The 13174-nt window shown below is 44.1% G+C and overlaps 1 protein-coding gene across 1 annotated transcript in view; it reads left to right on the top strand.

Moving 5' to 3' along the window:
• The first annotated feature begins 3317 nt into the window (after positions 1–3317).
• Positions 3318–13174, top strand: part of LOC126175331 (GTP-binding protein Di-Ras1) — a 1524693-nt gene continuing 1514836 nt past the window's right edge. The window contains exon 1 of the mRNA XM_049922048.1: positions 3318–3361. The gene's annotated coding sequence lies outside the window, so the exon portion shown is untranslated. The remainder of the gene's footprint in view (positions 3362–13174) is intronic.

Raw genomic sequence — 13174 nt, 5'->3', positions numbered from 1 at the left:
GGATGGACTGCTTTTTCGATATCATTATCCGTTACCGAAATTCAAGAGTTCTGAAGTCACCAAACTAAGTGTTTAATATGCATTTTTATCAGGAAAATTTTATGACGTGCTATCCCCGCAACGCATATGAAAATATGTCCAAATTGAATAGCGTTGACAAATAAAAGGCTAAAAAGGGTCTTAACGTTCCTGTAAATAACTTTAGATGACTGCCAAACATTACGTAAAATTGGAAAGACTGCAAATTCAGTGAAATATTTTTAATGTAACGGGATAAAACTATAGGATAACTTGGGGCAGAAGTCAGAGCCCAGAACTGCGATGACGCCACAGCCAGACAGGAAGCGGTCGTCGCTGAACTGCATGATCAGCTGTTGTGTCGCCAAGCCACAAGCGTCGGGACCAGGCCACGGCCAAATATCACGTAATCGAAGCAGCTTGCCCGACATACTGCCATTTGCCCTACATCTTATACACGTCGACACGCGCCAGACGCTTCGACTTGACCCAGAAACATCGCTGTTACCGTGTAATCAGCGAGTGGAAGCAGTATTTAGCCAAGGGCGAACCAGCTCGTCATCGTTCGGCTGACTGGGCGAGAAGTCACGCCCAGTCTGTGTCCGTGAGCGGAACTCTGCCACAACCGGGCCGCGAACAGGGGACCTCTGTCTGTCTGGCCAATCCGGGCAGCCAACAATACCCCTGATCTTCATTGCCGGGCCATACCTCGAATCCGAGCAACGGCATCGCCTTGGTATGGGGAACTCTGCGGCCTGTCGCAAAGATAAAGGCGCTGCGGTCTGGCCTCGCACCGCACCGCAGACTTATGAATCCTCTTGCGGCATCTGCATTATCATCGCAGAGCCAGCGCACCGGGTCGACGCTCCACTGTGTGAGCAGTTCGCCTCTCTTCGCCACTCGCCGTCACTACGCGTGTCATCACTTCTGTCTCTAAGCTGGTAGTAGGTTGTGTTCGAAAAATTAACAGCATAGAGACAGAAGTGATGTCACTTTCTGCAGGACCTGACCATTATTTTGCAGGACAATGCTCAAGCACGTACAGTGCAAGCTGTTACTGATTTGTTTGACTGGTAAGTGCTATACCACCTACTGCACTCCCCTGACTCAGTCCTCCGGAAGTTCATATCGATTTCTGAACTGAAGGAAACACTTCACGGCATTCGTTTCAGAACTGCTACAAATCCGTCGGGCAATAGACCGCGCTGCTCGAACTGTGAACACAGCTGGCTCTGCTAAGAGGATACTACGACTTTCACATGGCTGGCAACGGGTTATACACAATGCTGGTGACTACTATGAAGATCAGTAAAACTTGTGTGAAACACGTATCTATTTTGTGCGAGTTGTAAATAAATACACTACTGGCCATAAAAATTGCTACACAATGAAGATGACGTGCTACAGACGAGAAATTTAACCGACAGGAAGAAGATAGTGTGATATGCAAATGATTAGCTTTTCACAGCATTCGCACAACGTTGGCGCCGGTGGCGACACCTACAACATGCTGACATGACGAAAGTTCCCAACCGATTTCTCATACACAAACAGCAGTTGACCGGCGTTGCCTGGTGAAACGTTGTTGTAATGCCTCGTGTAAGGAGGAGAAATGCGTACCATCACGTTTCCGACTTTGATAAAGGTCGGATTGTAGCCTATCGCGATTGCGGTTTATAGTATCGCGACATTGCTGCTCGCGTAGGTCGAGATCCAATGACTGTTAGCAGAATACGGAATCGGTGGGTTCAGGAGGATAATATGGAGCGCCGTGCTGGATGCTAACGGCCTCGTATCACTAGGAGTCGAGATGACAGGCATCTTATCCGCATGACTGTAACGGATCGTGCAGCCACGTCTCGATCCCTGAGTCAAGAGATGGGGACGTTTGCAAGACAACAACCATCTGCACGAACAGTTAAAAAAAAATGGTTCAAATGGCTCTGAGCACTATGGAACTAAACCGCTAAGGTCATCAGTCCCCTTGAACTTAGAACTACTTAAACCTAACTAATCTAAGGACATCACACACATCCATGCCCGAGGCAGGACTGGAACCTGCGACCGTAGTGGTCGCGCGGTTCCAGACTGTAGCGCCTAGAACCCCTCGGCCACTCTGGCCGGCACGAACAGTTCGACGACGTTTGCAGCAGCATGGACTATCAGCTCGGAGATCAAGGCTGCTGTTACCCTTGACGCTGCATCACAGACAGGAGAGCCTGCGATGGTGTACTCAACGACGAACCTGGGTGCGCGAATGGCAAAACACATTTTCGGCTGAATCCAGGTTCTGTTTACAGCATCATGATGGTCGCACCCGTGTTTGGCGACATCGCGGTGAACGCACATTGGGCGCATATATTCTTTTTGGCCATACTGACGTATCACCTGGCGTGATGGTATGGGGTGCCATTGGTTACACGTGTCGGTCACCTGTTGTTCGCATTGACGGCACTTTGAACAGTGGACGTTATATTTCAGATGTGTTACGACCCGTGGCTTACCCTTCATTCGATCCCTGCGAAACCCTACATTTCAACAGGATAATGCACGACCGCATGTTGCAGGTCCTGTACGGGCCTATCCGGATACAGAAAATGTTCGACTGCTGCCCTGGCCACATCTCTCACCAATTGAAAACGTCTGGTCAATGGTGGTCGAGCAACTGTCTAGTCACAATACGCTAGTCACTACTCTCGATGAACTGTGGTATCGTGTTGACGCTCCATGGGCAGCTGTACCTGTACACGCCATCCAAGCTCTGTTTGACTCAATGTCCAGGCGTATCAAGGCCGTTATTACGGCCAGAGGTGGTTGTTCTGGGTATGATTTCTCAGGATCTATGCAACCAAATTGCGTAAAAATGTAATCACATGTCAGTTCTAGAATAATATATTTGTCCAATGAATACCCGTTTATCATCTGCATTTCTTCTTGGTGTAGCAATTTTAATGACCAGTTGTGTAGTTGCCACTATTTACGTTCCAACCCTCGTATGTACTCACTCTCCTCTACAAGTCCTAAACGTTTGTAACGGCAATTTCCGAACATCTTGTGGATACGTCACTGAATGTTGGCTACGCAGCAGGTGCAAGTCACGACGTCGGCCCGAGCGATCGTATGTACGGTAATGTTGGCTGGCGGGCGGCACGCCCACCGCGCAACGCTTCCGGCGCGACGTCGACCGCCGCGCGTGCGCAGTGCGGCTGGCCGGGCCGCGGCGTCGGGGCGCGGGGCGTCGCGGCGCTAGTCCGACGCCTGCCCCGCTGGCGGAGCACAGCGCCGCCGCAGCAGCACTCCGGCAGCCAGCAGCGGGCGACGCCGCCAACGGCGCGCGCCACGGGTGAGTCCACTGGCCGGCGGCCGCCACACTTGCGCCGCCGGCAACTTACCGAGCCGTGCCGGGCGCTCGCTTGTTGCCCACCAGGCCGGTCGCTACAAAAAGCGGAGCGTCCTGAGCAGGTGCCATCGTTAGCATTAACTGATATTATTGGCAACCTGTATCTCACGTAAGAAAAAATACCACGAAAATGCAAAGTACTTTCGCAAAGCGTCAGCAGATATTGACGAGAACTCTAGTAGAGTTTTATCCTTGATAATGAATTATAAAAACTGACACACGCCCCCTCTGCAGTTTTTCGACAACGGCGAACTACCTGCCAGACATATTACTGTTGAATAACGCCTAGTAATGCCAATGACAACGAATTTTCGTGAGCAATAAAATAATCGAAATGTTTGTGTTACAGAGGTTAATTTCCAGTAGTTGTCATCCAGATGCATTCTTTCCAGATGGAACACATTTCTGACGATAATTATTCAACACAGCTTTTCTTTTCATATTTTTCGATTCACAGCGTAACCAAGTTTTCACGGAAAGTTTTCACTGCGTCGGTATTTTTGATGTGATCTAATTTGACCGGAAACATAAAAACCACTGCAAAAATGTTAAATAACGTGTATGACTAGCGAGTTGTATTTACAGCAAGAGAATTATTGTTTTACCTTCTTAGAAGAGTAGCACGCAATGAGAGGTAGACCTAATTGGTAACATGTGTCTATCCGTATCACGACAACCACTTCAGATTACTGTCTTTCCTGCTTTACTACACGTTTTACTCATTTTGAATATGGCACGCATAAATGCTTTATTCATAGGGATTTTTATGTGTAATTCAGTTCATTGTGCTTAGAAAAATTGTGTAAATTAAATACAGAGTATGATGTAATAGGAAACATGCGCATCCACTGATGACAACCACTTCAGGTTGCCGTGTCCCCTGCAGAACGAAACGTATTAGGTACTCATTGTGCAAGTAGCGTACTAAATTTTTTTATTCAAAGCAAGTTTTTACATGAATTACTGCTTTACATTCGCAGAGAAACCCTGTAAAGTGAGATATACAGTATGCTGTTTTAGTAAGAAACGTGTCTGTGTCCGTATCACGACAGCCATTAAAGTTACTCTGTCCCCTATAGTACGATACTTTTTGTTCGTTGTCGACATGGCATACCAACTGCGTATGTAGCTAGTAAGAGATGGTTAAAATCCAATTTAAAGTTTACTACTTCAGCAAATAGACTCTATGTTACAAATTAATCTTTTGACAGGCATTTCATCATGTGGTAGATTGCAGAAAAAAAAAGGTTTTCCCGTTTTTAGAGCATCACCCTTATATGTGCAGTGGTAACAGTACTACCTCATTCCTCAATCATCGCCTAAGATTTTGCAGAGGCACTACAGACATACACGAATGTCCTCGAGGTCGCGGAAGGGAGGCGTTCCGACATAATGGGCACTGCCTTTAATACGGCAGAGCCGGCAGAGTGACTGGAAATCAATAGGCCGCAAGATTGCTTTGTTCTACACGTCAGGTGTGCAGCCGGGTGTTGGGGCGGCCACCCCCGCCGCCCCAGTTCTCAGTCCCAGCTGCCACCTGCCACACGGGTCACCGGCAGTGTCGTGTGTCTCTGCCTCACAGGGAGAGAAGCAGGGTCGAAAACATATGGAACAGTTCCGCGCCTCTTAACAGTCGTGCTGGTGCTACAGTTACCAATGACAGTGGATCAATAAATGAGTGCTACCAATGCCTTGAAGTAGCTACACAAGTACGGTATGTGCACCTTTATTGATTAGCTTGACTTGTCAAACTTCAGTGATAGCTAAATTTTCATTACGTCATATGTGTTTTACAACTAAGAAAAATGCACTACTAAATGAGAGCCTCCCCTTGTAACCATGCCACTGCAGTACTTGGAGCAGTACTACGTCACTTCTCCGCTCCAGATCCGTTTCTCCAATCGGCTAATCATAACTAGCAGATTGGGTGAATCTGTCAATTTATTCAAATAATGGTCCACATGCTCCTTCAGTAGCGGATGGTCATATGGAAAAGAAAGGCTTTAATTGTAAGGAGCGATGAAAATTTCCTTTTCAGAGCGTTGGTGCACCGTTTGCGAAGTTGCGTGACGCCCATTGAGCACCGACATGCAGGCAGGGGACTACTGTGGCATTCGCGTCTTCCCGACGTGCCTTCGATAAATGCGGAAACATGAACTATAGCGACACCGTTACCAAATGCATCCAATCGCGAATAACGTGCTGTTATTCACTGCTTTCCTGCCGAAGAACAAATACCAGTAGGCATCCGTCGGAGAATGAAGGATATGCGTGGTACAAAATGTCTCTCGAAAATCACGCCAGGCAAAACTGCAACAAAACGTGTCGCAGCTGCTTCACGATAACGCACGTCTCCATGTTGCAAAAGTCGCGACGGAAATGTTACACCAACTCAAGTGGGAGACACTCGAACTCCTGCCCTATAGTCCTGATCCCTCGCCGTGCAATCATCACGACTTTGGTCCCTTAAGAAAGCCCTTGAGAGATTGACTATTCCTGTAAGGCGAGGATACGCAGCAGGCAGCTACGGACTTCCCACGCATCAGGACACGGTGTTTCACCAAACGGGTACCTTCAACCCCGTTCGTCGGTGGCGTGATTGCCTCAGTTCTCACCAAGATTTTGCCTAGCTGGCATACCGATTGTGGACCGTGCGGCTTTCGAATAGGAACTTTTTCAACGCTCTCTTATTTTCCGTCATCAGTCTTCCGACTGGTCTGATGCGGCCCGCTACAAATTCTTCTCCTTATATGGATATGGGGTCCTGTCCGAAAGAACAGACACCATATCCATGTAAGTATATGGTTCTGACAACACTAGCCATAACCTTCTTCTTCTGTGCGGGTGCAAAAATATTCCCCGAACTCTTACGGGACTTGCTAAGAATGTCTTCCACCAGTAATGAGTGTGTTAGGGTGGGACACTACGAATGTAGTGTCTGGACATAGAGGGTGAGAATGTGCTCTCGGTGGCTCAGCTGGATAGAGCGTCTGCCATGTAAGCAGGAGATCCAGGGTTCGAGTCCCGATCGGGGCACACATTTTCACCTGTCCCCCTTGATATATATCAACGCCGGTTAACAGCTGAAGGTATTAATACAATTATAATTTAATTCCTCTCCTGCTCCAACATTTTCGTCGCAGAGTAGCAGTAGCAACCTACATCCTCACTTATGTGCTTGATGTATTCCAATTTCCGTCTTCCTCTACAGTTTTTACCGTCTCCAGCAACCTCTAGTACCATGAAGGTTATTCCATGATGTCTTAACATACGTCCTATCATCCTATCCCTTCTTCTTGTCAGTGTTTCCCATATATTCCTTTCCTCTGCTCTGGACCTCCTCATTCCTTACCTTATCAGTCCACCTGTTTCTCAGCATTATTCACCCCTTATATAATAACAATTATTTACGAATCATAAACTGTGTTCCTTGCTTTTACAATCGTTCTTTCCCTAAAAATTGCAATGTAAACTTCGATACAGAAAAATATCGCGTGCTGCAAAATATAACAGTTTCCTTCTCACTCAAAATTCAACTATACTGTAAACGCGTGCAAATGATTCAGCTTAACATAATTTTATCTGGGGACAGTTCCACCACAGTTACATCAAAACACACACCTGAAGCGTTTACACCTCAAAAGCAGTGCTGAACAATTATTTGATGCAAATACTTGCCGCAATCAAAAAGAACCGAGCCAGACGTATAAAATTAAAAGTACTGAAGCGATCGTAATGTCATTGCCCACGAAAGAAGGAGTGGTCCCCGTAAGAGCGTTTAGATACCAAACTGGAAGCTAGAGGGACGTGGTCGTATACCCACGCGACGATAGATCGATCATGTACATGCATCGACCGTCCATTACACTCATTCGTGGTGTAAACACAGGAATGGTGTCGCCGAAAGAAGAGCAAAGAGATGCAGACCTTTTCCTGACAGTTGAACGAGTACAGTTAACGGAAATTGATCAAAGAATGGCACAAGTGTAGAAAGACTGCGTCATGTCCGGTTCAAGGAAGAAAGCGTGGCACATGCCGTTCAAAGAAGAAAGGATATAGTTGGCTTGTAACGCACGATATGGAACGCCACGCCGCATTACCAATACCACTCAGCCCAGCACGTGGACCTTCTCATCGTCGAAGACCGGTCAATTAGGGTGGCAGCCATTGATCCACAGGTCAGCCTCAGAGTCAGAATTGCAAACGACATTCTGTGCTTTCCGTTCAATGGCACCAGTTTGTGATGAACTTCCGTTCCCCGCACACCTTCCACTGTAAGTAAACTCACTACATCCTTTGAAGCCTCCATTCCTCCATTTACAGCACGACAGAGTACAATGGAGGTCGACGCGTGCACCTGCTCGCTCTGCTGTGACGTTGGTGTACGCCCATATCTCTCTAGCGCCGAGTTTGGGGTCTCGGCGGTCGTATAGGGACCACACATTCTTCTGCAGACAATGACTTTACGATCCCCTCAGCGGTTTTCGTTAAAACCTCCGACTCGTCTCTTTTTGAATGACCCTAATATGTCGTCCAGCGTACACCAACGATAATACATAAAACATTGTCAGCACTCAGAGTATTTTTACTGAGGGTGCTACTTTACCAGCCGTTCCGCCGTCATAATATATATTCAATATGCAACGAAACTAAAAAAATGAAAAATGTCAAAAATAATAAATAATATGATACTCTAGTTACGTTTCTTTTTAGCGTTCGCCAGTGTCTCCAGTTCGAGAATAATTCAAATTACGAATAGCCACACAACGCGAACAGCGATTCACACCTAAGTCTCCAATAACGTTACCTAAAGAAAAAAATGAGTTCCCTAGTGCACTTCGTCTACGAAAATGAAGACAAATTACCATCAGTCAGCGCCGCAGGCGCTGTCTTTCTGCGAACGAGCTGGGCGTGGTAAGAGCATTGCTGGCGATATGGAAGCTTCTGGTTCGAGTCTCGGTCTGCAATATTGACTTACTTTGCCAGGAAGTTGCTATAGAGTCACACAACGATGCAGAGTGAAAGATTCATTCTGAAGAGAGCGTATTTATTTGTGTAAGAGATACCTCAATTGTTAGTACTCTTGAATTGTCTCAAACCAATTTTGGAGACATGTCATTTGTCTATCGATCAAGTGCAAGAATATATATTTATTAAATTCCCGTTGTGTGCGTTGTTCTGTAATTGTTTTTAAATTTTGACCCCCTAACTGTCTTCACGCTGAAGAATTAAAAACCAACGTGACTCTCTGAAAAGTCTCTGTGTTGAAAAAAGTATTGGCTTTGTTTTGCTTGGAATTTATTCTGGAACTAGTATTCATAAAATATTTCAAATGGTCTACATAAACAACTTTCATGTCATAAAGTGGATTAAAAATTTCAGATTTTTATCTATATCCCACAAACAAAGCTCATACTAAAATGACACCTGATTGAAAAATTAAAAAGTAGAATATATGATAAGAAGCTGCAAATACGAGTTTCTATTACACCGACGGAAACAAGTCAACAACAAGCTCAAAATGAAATTAAAATCTTTTGTTGAAGCGCAGAGAACTCATAAATGCTCAAATGTGTGTGAAAGCTTATGGGACTTAACTGCTAAGGTCATCAGTCCCTAATCTTACACACTACGTAACCTAAATTATCCTAAGGACAAACACAGACACCCATGGCCGAGGGAGGACTCGAACCTCCTCCGGGACCAGCCGCAAGAGAGCACTGTGACTACCAAGGTCACAGGGCACTGCTGAAGTACTGCTGTGTAAAAAATCTGAAACTACGCAGTAATTTAATGGAGAATAAACAACACCTGACGATAATTTGTCACGAAATTACGCAAAGAATATTTAACACAAATGTTATCACTGACATGAAATAAATGTAGTCTGAGGTAGAAATACATCACCGATAACCTTGGAATTCAGGTAACAACACAGACTGTATAAACAAATAATTGCAGCTCTCTCTCTTTTACCTATCGTATTTACCACGTTTTACCGTAGGCGCTAGACAGCAAACCTCAGATACGGCGGGGAATAAGCGTCCGATATGGTTTAGTTGCCAATGCGAGAAAAGAATCCGTAGGTTAGGTTTAGTTTCTGTTTTTTACTTTTCACTGGACAAAAATTTCTCAGCTTAGCATTGTATTGTAAACTTTTTTTCTGTTTTCCTTAAACTTCCGCTTTCCGAAGTGTCTAATTGTTCAAGGGAATGAAATAACATCGATCATATAATTTCTTTGTGAAAATGCGAGCAATTTCAGAGTAGGATACAATGAATTTTTTGAATGCAACAATGAAGTATTAAATGATAATGGAAGTCTGTACTTTCTCAATTTTGTATGAAAATAAATCGAATGTTTCTCTGGCTTCAGAAAAACATATTCATCTCTCTTTTGTCTAGTCAGATATGTTGTCAAAATGGATGTATTTTTATAAATCCTTATTTCCTTAACTGCTGAAAAATTTCTGTGACGTGCTGCATTTCACAAGGAAGGAGATACTGGGAACTTATTTACGAATAAGAACTGTAGGTGGTTCGGAAATTGAGAATAATTCACTTTGGAGGCATCAAGCTTAATCAAATTTCCACTAATTGCGGCTTTGGTAGCACCTACATATTGGTCATTGTTCTGGAACACCAAGGAAGGGCCTTTGCATCGTCACTGTTTTAGCTGCAATTGTAACGCTACAATAGAATATATTTACTTACCAGGTCATTAATCTTTATTCGTCCCTTGTTCTTTTCCTGGAATTGTGATGAAGCTACGAACAAAGCCTGCTACAAACTCAGAGTTTTGCGAGCATTTATCGAACGTTTTATTCAGCCAGTGGGAAAATGCGAGACTCGACACGTATGAGACATAATCCTTTCTTCGCATTGACACGACTCGAGTTCTTCCCTTAAGTTCACTCACACGGAAAGTTACGTGTACTTCCATTTCCTTCCCCTTTTAAAGATATAACAAAGTACACCAGTTTTGGGCAATGACGTCTAGAGAAGCGTATTTGGCAGGTATATAAGGGGAACTCGGCGTCGGAAGTTCTACTCAATAAACAAAGTTGAAATGAAGAAATTTAATCTTGCTGATAACATGTAAATGTCACCAAAGAGCTGTTAAAAAGAGTAATAATGGGTAGATGCGTAAAAGGAAGTTCGCAAATACTTTATGAGTTGCAGACAACTTTGTGTATAGGGCAACCACATCTGTGAATGCACATCTTGTGGAATGCAAGCCAGAAACAACTGTATGTAGGATCCGTTATGCGGAACCACAGCCTTCTTCACAGCTTAAAGTCACTTCTTCAGATGGGTATTTAAATTATGTCATATGCGACTCAAGTACTGGGATGGATAGAAGACCTAATATTCACTGCCCAGATAACAGTAATCACCCTAGTGGACATACGATCATTCAACCAATTTACAATTTGACACTACGCCCACTTGGCGGATTACTTCTAGTTGGACAGTGAATGCTTGGTCTTCCATTTGTTCCCAAATTTGGGTCGCATGTGACGTAATTCACATAACTACCTGAAGATATGGCTTTAAGCTACAAAACTGGTTGTGGGTCGATATAAGGGATGTTACAGCTATTTACGGTTTTCATTCCACAAAATTTTCAAACTTGCCATTGCCAAATTACGGAACCTAAATTTATGAACGTTGTACCAAGTCTTCTGAGAGCAGACAGTTATAGAAACAGTGGCTCCGAACGTAATAAACGTGCGAGGGCACAAAGCATATCTCCACACACAGTATTTTGCGGCTACGATTACATCAATACTCCGATAGCTATCATATGGTGTGTTGCGGAAGGTGCAGCTCATTATATCCCTGTTCCATGTGTATCTCTTGTCTTCTTTTTCTTGTGATACTATAGCTATGTGATGATAAAACTTGACGAATGTTTAAATTTCATTTCATTACGCTTTTAAATATTAATACACTGCCACCCCTTCCTAGTTTTACTTAATTTACTATTTCACAAAAGGCCAACGTGGTTTGCTGTCTCATTCTTCCCTCCAGACGATTATCCAAGATCGATCCCTCTTCGATTTAAAGAAATGGAAAGCTCTTATTGAGTAGAGATTTTGTGCCCTTAAGAATAATAAAGACATTTCTGTTCGTTCTGTTTTCGCCAGAATCTCCACCACGTTTAATGCGGGATTTCTGCACAAACGCGTGACGTTTGTTGCCTTATTGAAATTCGCCGAGGGAGGAAGCTTGTTGGTTAACGGCTACCGACGTCTTTTCAATAGGAGCGAAATTCAAATCTTGATTTAGTTTCACTGTACTTTCACCAGATCGAATTCCTATTTTCTTCAATAACTTGCCTCACCCCGCTCCAATTTCGCTGTCATCCTTATCTGCGATGCTGTTTCTCTGACTGTAATGACCCCGTGTTGATGGGATCTTCAGCTCGAGACTACCCCCCCTCTCTCCCCCCCCCCCCCCCTCACCCTACTTGAACGTTCTCCGTGCCGGCTCGCAGACGTCCTTAACGACCCCCCGTCTGATCTTTTGCAACGCAGACCTCCCTCACTTTGAGTACTTTTTCCTTCGTATCTTAAAAGCGTTATTTACCGTTTCCAGCGCCTGTAACATGTCCTTCATTTGTCCAAGGGAACTCATACTGTTCTAATTATCAGACCCATACAAATTATATCAGACGGATGACGCTATGAACAAAATGTAATTCATACTGAGGCTAAACACGATCTCCACCGACAAAATTTCGAATATTCCGTCATCTTCCGGCCGAGCATTCATTTTGTTGTAATATTTCGGCTGTAATTCTTACAGCCATTCTCAAAGTTGGTCGCTTGATATATTTTTAAATCGTTTTACACAGTACTATCGAGTTAGCTTTATGCATCTAACATGGAGGATCTCACATACTCGTCACCATCAATTTGGTCCAAATTGATAGGATATCCAGGGCTTGGCCAGAAATGAAAGTATCAGAAGCTTGAGCACCAGCTGGCCAAGCGTTTAGGGAAAAAACACTTTTGGCGCAGTTCAGAGGCGAGTAAGTTCCATTTACGGTAGTGTAATATTCGTGCAGCTGTTGGCGTGACGGAAAGGGTACATAATGGCAATCCGGAAGTCGTGGGATCGAGCCCTCTGCGGAAACATCCTTTTATTTTTAATTTTTTACGTTACTCACACTACGAATAAACCGAGATAACAGTTAATATAGTGTATTTGATGTGATGAAACCAAATGTGGAGGAGAACAAATTTCGTCTGCTAATTGACTCGTGGGGAGGACAATCAAGACAATTACACAATGAGATTTTTTCAAAGCGAAGAAGGGTTTCCACCTTGTAGTATTACAGTGATTCGTCCCCTCCTCCCACACCAGCCCCCCAAATACACACCGTCAGTGAAACCCGGCGATATTTACTTTTAATATCTGTTAAGGAATTGGATCGAAAAGCTTTAAAACTGATCTTATCTCGTCGGTAGAGAAACAAAAATCACATCCCAAGAAGATTTCATCAAAATATAGTCCATTGTATATCCCAAGATATACTCACCTACATTTTCGTAGAGAAACTTCGAAACAACCCTGCAATTATCAAAAAACGGCGTTTGTAACGTGTGCAAAACGACAAGAACAACTGCTTCCCCAGACTTGTAATTCGGCAACTATAAAATAATAAAACTATCTACTTTTGTATAAGAAGTTATCGCGTACGCCTTATACTCCCTCCCAATAAATTTATTTGCAGTCCCAAATTATCCTT

This window comes from Schistocerca cancellata, chromosome 3 (genome assembly GCF_023864275.1).
Source record: "Schistocerca cancellata isolate TAMUIC-IGC-003103 chromosome 3, iqSchCanc2.1, whole genome shotgun sequence".
Taxonomy (NCBI): domain Eukaryota; kingdom Metazoa; phylum Arthropoda; class Insecta; order Orthoptera; family Acrididae; genus Schistocerca; species Schistocerca cancellata.
This window is presented reverse-complemented; position numbering and strand designations above follow the sequence as displayed.